The following is a 10916-nucleotide window of genomic DNA, read 5'->3' on the forward strand; positions in this document are numbered from 1 at the left end:
GGGCCCGTGCGACCCTTCCGCAAACCCGACGGCTTCCTGCCGGCCCCCGCGCTCACACTCCTTCCCGTTACAGCGCTGCCAGTTACAGCATTTGTGTTTATTTTCACTCATCGTGTTGTAACCGGCCCCAGCTCCTCTGCCAAGAGCCGCTGAGTTGAACGTGTTGCTGTTGGGCCGTGCAGCTGCCGGGCCGTGCTCAGCCACGGGGTCCAGCAGCGTGATCGGGACGGCCGCACAATCCAGCCAGTGTCTTAATCCTGGGTTTCCTGTGGGAGGAACGGCCCCGTCCCCCCCCCGCACGCTTCCGCTCCTTGTTTGCCTTAGTCCATCCCAAACAACCCACAAAAAACTCAAGCCGTGCAATCTATGCATCACTGGTACCACGACCATCGCAGAGCCGTTCCCACCTCCCTCCTAACCATGCTGGATCTCACCCGAGCATCCAGCTCACGCTGCAACATCCTGCTGCTCATTCACCTCCAGATCTTGATTCCTAAACTAACTCTCGCTTGAGTAATTAATACTTCAGGCCCAGCTAATGTAGAGTTGCATCCCCTTCCTTAAAGGAGCTATTTTTAAGTGGAGAAATATCCATCAGAAAAGCCACTGAAATCCAGCTTCCACCAGGACAGCCTCAATTTGCAGGCACAAGTTAAACTGCTGCAGCGCCTTCAAGCCCGCGTCAGAGCGAAGTGAGCAAACTACTCGGAGGGGACTCGCCCAAGGGCAGCCCCCAAGCACCAGGATGGTCCGTGACCCCTGCCCAAGCCCACGCCGCAGCACAGGGCTTGCTAGGGGAGGGCAGCAGTGATCCACGACTCCCTGGGCTCATTTTCCCTTCCGCAGCAGACCCTCACGCCTGGCACTTCAAACTTGAGCCGCAGCCAGCTCCTTGGATTTGCTGGAAAGCCGTTGGCGCCGAGCAAGGTCAGAGCTCCCAGCGAGATCAAGCAAGCAGGCGAGGGAGAGGACAAAACCTGTAAGGGGGAGGTTGAACACAAACACGTCACAGAGCCAGGACACAAGTCACCCCCCAGAGCCTGAGTCTCCTGCAGGGGAAAGAGCTTTGCCTTTCCCCCTCCACGCTGGGAATTCAGACTGCAGGACGGACAGCTTTGTTTCAAGGAGAGGGACGTTAGAGGCAACTAGCAAGCACGACTGTTCTGCTCTCCTGTACGGCAGGAGCAGGCAGAGGGGTGCTTGGACAAGGGCAGAGCGTTCCCTTCCCGTGCCTCCGCAAAAGCACTAAGGGACCATTGAAGGGCTGTGTTATCCTTGGCCTCCTCTCACACATCCCGCGCGGTGGGACATGGCACACAGGCAGGAAACCCATTCATTGGAGATGGAGGGTAACGGGCTCGAGCGTTTAGAAGGCTATATATAAATGAACGTACAAACATCAGGAAAATGCTTTTGCCTGGAACAGCAGTTAGTGGGGGAAGTCTGTGGCAGGAGAAACTAGTCTACAGCGGAAAATACGTCCAGCAGCAGTTTAATGAGCTTCTTATTAGCTTTCCCCTGTCTCTGGCATCCAGCACAGGCCACTTGCTTTAAACCCAGTGCAGACGGAGCCCTCTGCTTTGCCCCAGGTGCCTCACGGCACGCTGCTGTTGGAATAACGTGGGCGCCTTCCTTCAGCTGCATCCCTGGCACGCTGACCTCCATCCGCTGGGTCTACCCAGGGCTGTGTACTCCTGGGGTGGCGGCGAGTTTGTGACATGCAGTTTGCTCCCCAAAACCCCCCAAAGCAACCCCAAAACTGTGTTTGGAGTCCGTCTGGCTACAGACGGGCGTGCAGCCCTGAGAAAGGAGAAAGCAGAGGGCAAGACACGCACAGACGGCAACGCCACGCTCCAGCTAAGGCTCCCCATGTGCATGCAGGCATTACGGGAAGGATAAGGATTTGGATCCCAACCTTTGGGAGTGGCTGGAGACCCAGAGAGAGAAAAACTTTTACCAGAAGGCTCTGAATGTCTTGTTTTAATATCTCCTCGCAGGCCAAGAGTACAGGGGCCTGGGCAAAGGGAAGCTGCGAGAGCTGTTTGCACACCTGCCCTTCCCTTAGCCATTCCCGTTTTCTAAACAACAGAGAGAGAGGGAGAAGAGAGGGAAGAAGAGATTGATTTCACACGGGGGGCTGGCACCCCCTCCCTTCAACAGATGAAAGGCCAAGGCAGCCACCGCCCAGATGAAAGGCAGGGCACGGGCCATGCCTGCACACCCCGGCGTGGAGCGAGCTGGCTTGGCAGGGCCCCTGGAGAGACGTGGACCCCCAGCCCTCCCCTCTGGGCCAGAGGCAGCGACGTGGCAGCATGCAGAGACTGCGGAGATTTGCTGAGGTTTCACACACACTCCTCCGTTCCCCTGCCAGTCCCACGGATCAGAGTCGGGTACCCTGGGAAGCTGGGGCTCCCCAGAGGTTTGTCCGAACTCTGTCCCTCTGAGCATCAGCACGGCCACGCACAGGGGTATCGCAGCCCGGTATCTGTGGGACAGCACCTGGGATGGCTGCGTGGATGGCAGAGGATGGCCAAAGGGCCCATCTCAACTCCAGGACCTCTCCATGCGTTCAGTGCCTCCACATCCAGCTGCTGAGCGGGCAGAGCCAGAGGAGGGACAACTCCGTCTCATCCCTTTGGCTAATGAGCCATGTGCTGGAGCACAGCACACAAGGTTTGAGCTGCAGGGAGAAGGGCAGAGATTCCCGCCCGGCATAGCCACCCCCTTTTTCTGTTTGGCAGCTGTCACAGGGCAGCGATGGAAAGAGAGGATGGAAACAAGGACAGGGACTGTGAACTCCTTCCCAAGCTTCTCCAGAGAATCCAGCAAAGCTGTTTCCCTTCCGCTTCCCACAGGATGGGAAGGGGCAAGAGGGCAAGCATCTCGTGACTTGCTCCGCCCTTGTCTCAATCTTTGTTCCAAGGAGTTTTGGTAACGGTGGCCGAGACAGCAGCCTCCCTCCCGGGAGCCTGCAGCCGGTGGAGGGTGGGTTTGTTTGCTGGCCCCAGGCTTGGGCAGGTGCCTGCTGGCTGCCCCACGCCCACGCTGCAAACAGCACGGGCAACAGGTTTATCTTTACCAGAAGCAAGGGCTGGCATCTATGCCAAGCTAAACCGGGAAGCTACAGCGGGAATGGGGGCAAGACATGGCATAACGAAAGGAGGAAAAACACCCCACAGAAATAAAAGTTAAAAGGAGACAACTCTTCAGCGTGGACCCCCTGCAAGAAGGCAGTACTTCTCCAGAGCCAACCAAGATCCAAGCCTCTAGTTCTTCTATCCCCAGCTTGTACCCTTTTGGCCTGACAGCTCCTCACCGCTGATGAGCACGGAGACTTTGGAGCCAAGTTCAGAGAAGCAGAAGCTGACAAACCGGCGCGGAAGTGCCCGCTTCCCCGCGGTCTGTGCTCAGGAGGGGTGGTAGGGCGATGGGACGGTCAAAGCCAGTTTCTCACCGGTGTTCGAGTCCTGCACGCAGAGCAAAGCGTCACGAGAAGAGGATGTGTGTTTCAACACAGACACCCAGGCGCTGGCAGCTGGACAGCCACAAAATAAGAGTGAGGAAGTGCTCGTAATTAGAAGGACCTCATCTTTAAAGCAGGTGTAGTTTCACTGGTGGTGAGCTCAAACAGGAGGTAATTTCGGTGTGCTCATCGGGGTGGAGAGAGGACGCCTGTCCCCATTCCCCTCCAGGAAAGCACACATTTGTTTCTAATGTATTTATACAGATGGGATTGACCAAGCTCCCATTGCAGCCTGAAGCATCACCACATGAGATCCCTTCCTGGAAGATGGGAGTTTCCAGGCAAAGCAAAATGCCAAAAAAAGGTCCAAACCTCCCAAAGGCCAAGTCACAGAGCTGATCCACTCGAAGTGAGTGTTGAAGTTACTGTAAAAGAGGGCACCAGGAATTGCGAAAGGAAACCAGTTTACCATGGGAGCACTTCTGGCTTGCGTTTTTATTCCTCTGGACAAAAAATATTAGCCAAATTCACGGTCAACAGAAATGAATCTTTTTGGAAAGGGTGAGATGAGAACTCAGCCCTCTGTATGGCAGCGCTTCTGTGATGTGCAGCACATATTGAATCCATAAACAAAAACTGAACCGAATCCGTAAAAAGATATGCGTTTGCCACTCATCGGCCGTCATTTGCAGACATCCCTTGGGTTGTGTCACTGCTTCTGATATCTGCTGATCAAGTACCAGCTTCTGTCCCTCCTCCTACACGTCAGCTACTACTAATAAAAGCTGAATAAGAGTTAGGCAGATGCTGCAATACAGGAAAGGCAACCAAGGGCACAAAACAGGAGGGACAAACATTGAAAACATGTTTGTTTTTGTTCCTGAAAAATCAACATACCCCCTCATTAGCTAATGAGATTTCAACAGCATTTACTACCCAAGGGCTTCCTCCCTTACTCAAAGTCTTGGCCGCAGGACAGGCTACGTGCAGAAATAAACTACTAGAGCTAGCAAGGAAGAGCCCGGCCACGCAGTCCTGGCCAGTGCTGATGCTCAGGGCCAGATTTTCCTCTTGAAGCATCTGCTCGGACATCGTACCATGCCCCAGTCCAGTCCTGTGATCGTCTCTCCAAGGCAGCTCTGTGCAGGCTATCTGTGTTTCACCAAGTACGAGCCCAGCCGACTAGGCAGCAGGGTGCTGCCAGAGCTGCTATGACTGTGTTGCCGCTAATTACTCAGGAACATGTGACAGAAGGTGCAGGAGATCCCCTCTCTCTTGCCTTGAGCGGACAGACTTGCCAAAATGAATCACACATCTACCACGTGTTTTAACTCACCCACTTCCTGGACACTGAGAGGGTCAAAAAAACCAGAAGTTAAAAAGGTTACAAAACTCGTCAGATTCTTCTCTTTTTGTACCACAATTGATGCTGTTCCCAAAATCAGGTCACAGCATTCTGCTCCAAAAGGAACTTCCTGATTTCTTCCCTGTGCTGAGTTTCTTCAGAGAGCAAAAGTTACCGCAGAAACAGAAGCAAACCAGACTTTGGGCAGTGAACTCACAACCACGTGGAAAAGGGGAGGGGGGGTCTGCCAGGCTCCTCTTTTTCAACTCATCCTCCAGGACCTGCAGATGTCCCTGGCTCCAGCAGCTCCAATGCATCAGATGTGCTCCAAAATCTGGAGATGGCAGATACTGGGAGAAGGTTAATGCTTCTACAGGAACCATCCCTACACACCTTTCCAGCGAGGGACTCCCTGCCCTCTTCAGCCTCTGATGAGCCAGGCTCCGTGGTTACCTTTTGCAGAAGGGGTAACAGCAGGGTGGGCAGTGGAGAGCTCGTATCTGAAGTCCTGCTTCACGACCTTCAGCAAATCCTGTCAAGCTCCATACTTCCATTTCCTTCATCATCAAAAAAATTCCAAAAAAACACCCCAAAAAACCAAACCGAGGACTTTTACAGTGCTTCCTTCCTGATCCCTTCCTTGCTGCATTAGCTCATAGAGACGGCACGTCTTGGAAGTGCAAAGGAATGTATCGGTGCCAAGCGTCATTGTTTATTCCCGTGTTACGGATTTGGACACCTGTTTGCAGTCACGCTCGCAAGTCTGGCCTCCCTGGCCCCAGCACACCACTCTGCTCATGACCATCTCCTCCCGTTGCACATTCCTACACAAAGTGTTTCCAGAATTACTTTCAGCAAATAAACCGGCACGTCTCATCCTGGCAATTGCTGACCGATATTTGTTTTGCCGTCAACTCAGGACAGCCCAGAGCACCCAGGGGCAGGAGGGGCACCTGGGTCTGACCCGCTGGAACAAGGACCACAGCCAGGAAACAAGCCGGTACCAGAAAGGTGACACCACCGAGGCTTCTCAGAGCTGGAAACAGCATAGAAGTGTTGCTATTTGAGAAGATCATTAAGTCTGGTAAGGAGAGAGGATCATCTCCACCACACCCCAGGGCACAGCAGAGGTGGCCATGAAGCCGTGGCAATGCTTTGGGAACACGGCTGCAAACCTAGAGAGGCACAGAGTGGCTTGCACGGGACTGCAGAGATGGTTGAGGGGCCACAGGAGAGACTGAATCCATGGGCTTGCTCCTGTCCCCTGGTAGGGACCCGCCACCCAGCCGGGCATCTCCTATTTGTGCTCCTCCAGCAGCCTCTGCTGCTGCTGCTCCACAAGTGCCAGCTTTCACATCCCTGCTTCTTCTCTGGAAGTGGCAGAGAAGCCGTCTGGGATATATTCCCCTTTCCTTTACCATCCCAAAGGCAAGGAAGTTGGCAGTTCAGAGAACCCACCGAACCACTGTAAGCTGAAGCTTTCTGAAACTCCTGAAGTCCTCCTGTGCTTTACTCCAGGGCACTCGGTTTGCTTACGGACCCCTTGTCCTCCCAAACTTGAGCAGGACATGTAGAAGGATCTGGTTTCAGGAACATCAGTAATTATAGAACAGGGCTGATGAGGGAGGAGCTCATGGGACAGCAACAACATTTCCCAAGGCGAACAGTGGGCATAGGATGTTACAGGCTCAGAGCACCATTTAAATGGAAAACCAGGAAAGAGGCAAGGGGAACAAGGTGTCACCGCAAACGGGAGCACTGCTGGCAACGAGTAAGCCCATCATTTGGCAACGCTGCACACACCAGGACCCAACTGACTTTTCCCCAAAGTCTCAGCATCACTGGGACAGCAGCAAGTGTCACCCCTGCTTTGGATGGGGCAATCAGCTCCTCAGAAAAATACTGAGGGGTAGAAAAGTAGCAGCAGGCCAATGCATCGCTCTGGATCACAGGCACGTGTGTGCAGCCTGCCGTCTGGGGCCAAATACCCAGCAGGCCAGTAAGTTCTATTGCTAGGCTGTCAGTGCTCCCAGATCCAGGAAAACGCCCACAAAACCAGTAGCAAGCCTTCTCTTTGCAGCGACAGAGATTTTAGATCCTGTGGGCTAACCAGGGAAAAAAAACAACTAAAAAAAAATCCACCAGCCTGTAAGTTTTGTTACGCTTCCACTTGGTCTCCCAGAATAGTGCTACTGGTTTTGTAGACCTTAGCAAAATATCCTGGGCACCAGCCATGCCGCTCTGATCCCAGGACGCAGCTGACAGTGAGCGATTATGCCCAGGCACAAGTTCAGATGATTCAGCAGGGCCTGGGAACGTACGCACCGAAACAGTTAGAACAAATCACCGTGTTCGCTGCATCTCTATTTCAACCACAGAGCAGGAAAAAAGAGGGAGCCTGAGTTTGACTGCATACGTCTCCATGCTCTAGAGAACATTAGAATAACTTTTTTTTTTTTTTAAAACAAACTAGTTCAACACCCTCTTTAGGGAACTAGAGGGGAATGATGTTTCCTTACTATTTTTGGCCACAATCACACAGCCAGAGCCGACTGGGGGAACAGAGGTTTCCCTGCATTTTCCGCAGCGATACGAGCAGCGATCACGTCAGCGTGATCCTGCCAAGACTCCTCTGCCAATTAGAGGATTGCAGCGTGCTCTGGCCATTTGGATTTCCATCTCAGTCCCTAGCAAACAAAACACTTCAGCAAAGCATTAGCACCTTTCATAACCTCCTCACCGTCTTTGGCACCGTCTCGGGGGTATGGAGGGAGGAGTAGAGGTGCACAGCGAGCCAATGACTACCATTTCCCAACGCAGCCAGTTGCCAGGTCAGCGGGCTCCACCAGCTCCAGCCCCAGTCTCGGGGGTATGGAGGGAGGAGCAGGGGTGCACAGCGAGCCAACGACTACCATTTCCCAACGCAGCCAGTTGCTAGGTCAGCGGGCTCCACCAGCTCCAGCCCCAAGCTCATGGTCACCAACAACTCTTTTCCAGCGATCCTCATGTCCTTAACTCCCACTAACGTAACACCTACCTTATGGACATGAGAACACAGGGATTTTCTTCAGAGATGTGAGTCTCTGACCATCAGCCCTCATGGGGTTAACAGCTTTCAAGATCCAACAGCTCTAGCAGAGTCTATATAATCAACTTAAAGGTGAAAAGCAGATTTGGGTATTTCCAGAAATGTTCCAGATTTGCATTAGGCTGAAATCAAGAGTTGCACTAAATAAACATTTGTAAAAAGTCGGGCAGGGCAGGGATCTGAGCTTAGGTTTCCATCACCAATTCCAGATTTGCATTAAGCTGAAATCAAGAGTTGCACTAAAAAAACATTTGTAAAAAGTCGGGCAGGACAGGGATCTGAGCTTAGGTTTCCATCACCAAGGTGACTGCACAAAACACTGCTTATTTTAAAGCCATTTCACCCATCCTCTCTTCAGCCTGACAAAGCCTTTCCTAATGAGACACTCATTAGGCAGTAGTATGGTTCATAGTAAAGTTCGTCTTAACAGACCATCAAAGAAATGCTTCCCTATCAGCTCAGGTAGGAAAGCTCTTCTGCCCTTTTAAACCACCAGAACTCCTCCCTGTCTCCATCCCACATCTCTGTTATGGTGTTGAACGTGCATGTTCTGGTTTTTGCTATTCCAAGTTCCAGTTCCCAGACCAGGGCAAAACCGAAAATGCTGCATGAGGGCATCGATTCAGGTTAACACGGACATTATGTGGCTGTTGCTATCCACAAGCCTCAGAGATGTGCTCTGGCTTGTCCCAGCGCCACGAGAAATGTTTGCATTTCTGGCTTGTGCTTTCATCCTGCCGTCTCCTCCCTGGTCAGGATTCCCCTGCAAACCGCAGCCTCCACAAAACCCACACTTTCGAGCAGAACCTGTCCATGGGGATCCCCAGGGAAGCATCCTGACACACACACACATACGTCGGAGCCCGTTGCAAAGCCAGTTTGAAAGACGTAACCCAAATGATCTCAGAAGTTCACAAGCTCTTGGCTAAGTCTTGGAGGACACAGACATTTTCCAGACGCTATGATGGTAGCGGTGAATAGTGGAGCATTTCAAGAAGTCATCCTGAAACTAAGATACAACTCAAGGCAGTTCTGCTCTGAACCTTTCTTCCAACCAAGCAGGGCTCCAGTGAACATCATCCCAAAACATTTATTTTGGGGAAGATGCATTTCGCAATCTCCTTGACCAAAAGGCTTCATATTGGCATTAATCGTTCCACTCTAAAGCCTGCTTTGGGAAAGTAATTTCCTAGGCATTCTGCCAATGGAAGCGCATTTCAGAATGTAAAATAATAATAATAAAAAAATTACTTCTACAGAAAAATCTTGTTTGTACTCACTATGGAAATCACTTCCACTTGTCTAGACTTTCCCAGAGCCTCCAAAATGATCGCAGCAGTGATAAGCAGTATATCTCTGAATAGCGACACTTCTAGAAAAGCAGAGATTGCTCTGCAGCACCTGATGAGAAAGCAGTTACACAGCCTGACGATTCTGTGGGTATCAGCAAGGGCAGTTGTTCCTGCTATAAAGCAAGAGAGCCAATAAAAATCACAAAATAAACCAACATCTCTAAAATTTCATAGTCAGGGCAAGCCAGGCTGGGTTCTGGCAGCAAACAACCGTTTAGGCATAAGCACTGTAACATCATCTCACTCAATGAAAATATCATTCGCATGTCAGGTCTCGCTGCATGAAGGAGCCCAAGAGTCTCTTGTCGTGCTAATTCCTCCATCTTCAAGAACATTTGCAGATTTCCAGTTCATAATTCAATAGCCACACATGAAGTATTGCCCGAAAGGCAACAAGATGTACTGTACAAAAATACATATTTGTCAACAGGCAACACGCTGGAGAGACGGAGACCACTGACATCAGTAAGCAATTCTGTACAACAATGCTCCTCTGATCAGCAAAGCCTCATGTGGCTCATTACAAAATCCTCTCCACACACTGCGAAGATCCTTGGAAGTCCATGTCTCGAATGCCAGAACAGAGATAGCACAACAGTTGCACAAATTTGACACAGAAAACCACATCTCGGTCTAGCTAAACACCTTAGACGCGCGTTGCGGCAAAAATGAATCCACCTCCTACGCGCGGACAGCCACAGCACCGTTAGAAGCTACGTGCAGCATCTGGGTGCAGGGCGAAGGCAGTGAAGACTTTCGGGCATCGCTTCAGAGGTCTGCGAGCAGGACAACGTCCACCCAAGCCCGTATTGACCACCTCCTCAAAACCCCTGTCCCAGCTCCGCTGGAACCCGCTCAGCTTTGTCCGAGTAAGGCAGTTACATAGCGATAGACGGTATCGGTACCGCTGCCAGATCGCGTGTCTGGATTCTTAGGTGACTGGTTACCCAAGTACAGTCCCTGATCTCGTGTGACCTCCCCAATTTACAAGAGCCAATTTCAGTCATAAAAAAAAAAAATCAGTGAAATAATCAAATATGAAGTCGCTATACTTTGACGGTAACAGTCGGCTTAGAAGAACGGGATGAGACAATGAAACCCACAGCACCCTCCTAAGCATAATCCATAAAGCTCATACTCAGAAACTGAACAAAAATAAGGCACAAAGTTCAAGTTTTAAAAGAAATTTAAGAAAGTTTAAGCTCATGGACAAAAGTGAAACTTGCTGAAAGCAAGCCACACTTCCTAGGCTCTTCCCTATCCCAAGTTTTAAAAAACATACATAGGATAAGTGCCTTGGTAGATCGCCCGCGTGCGAAAGGGAAGGGTTACCTCTCCGGAGCAGCTGTCCCCGTCTGCCTGTCGCTGAAAGCCCCCGTTCAGTTACCATGTCAGCACGGAGAGCTGAAAACCGAAGTAATCTGCAAGAGAACACAAGGCGAATTTCTACGGCTGTGCTGAAGGCCAGATATTTATGCTGCTGGGAGAACTGGGCCGGATCCAGCAACAGCTCTGAAATTAAAACACACGCTCCCTCTACCGCACGCTGAAACCATCGGTGTGGGTGACTCCCCTCGCGCCGTGGGGAGGCAGCCGCCGCATGTGATCCCAGCCGTCTCTCCGGGGGTTTCGGCAGCTTCTGCAAACCAGGAGGTAGAGCAAACCCCC

At 51.5% G+C, this 10916-nt stretch overlaps 1 protein-coding gene across 1 annotated transcript in view; it reads right to left on the minus strand.

Annotated features, from left to right (window-relative positions):
- Positions 1 to 10671, minus strand: part of PPARD (peroxisome proliferator-activated receptor delta) — a 15703-nt gene extending 5032 nt beyond the window's left edge. Inside the window, exon 1 of the mRNA XM_009697013.1 lies at positions 10581 to 10671. The gene's annotated coding sequence lies outside the window, so the exon portion shown is untranslated. The remainder of the gene's footprint in view (positions 1 to 10580) is intronic.
- Positions 10672 to 10916: the final 245 nt, after the last annotated feature.

Source organism: Cariama cristata, unplaced genomic scaffold (genome assembly GCF_000690535.1).
Source record: "Cariama cristata isolate BGI_N322 unplaced genomic scaffold, ASM69053v1 scaffold21433, whole genome shotgun sequence".
NCBI classification, from domain to species: Eukaryota; Metazoa; Chordata; class Aves; order Cariamiformes; family Cariamidae; genus Cariama; species Cariama cristata.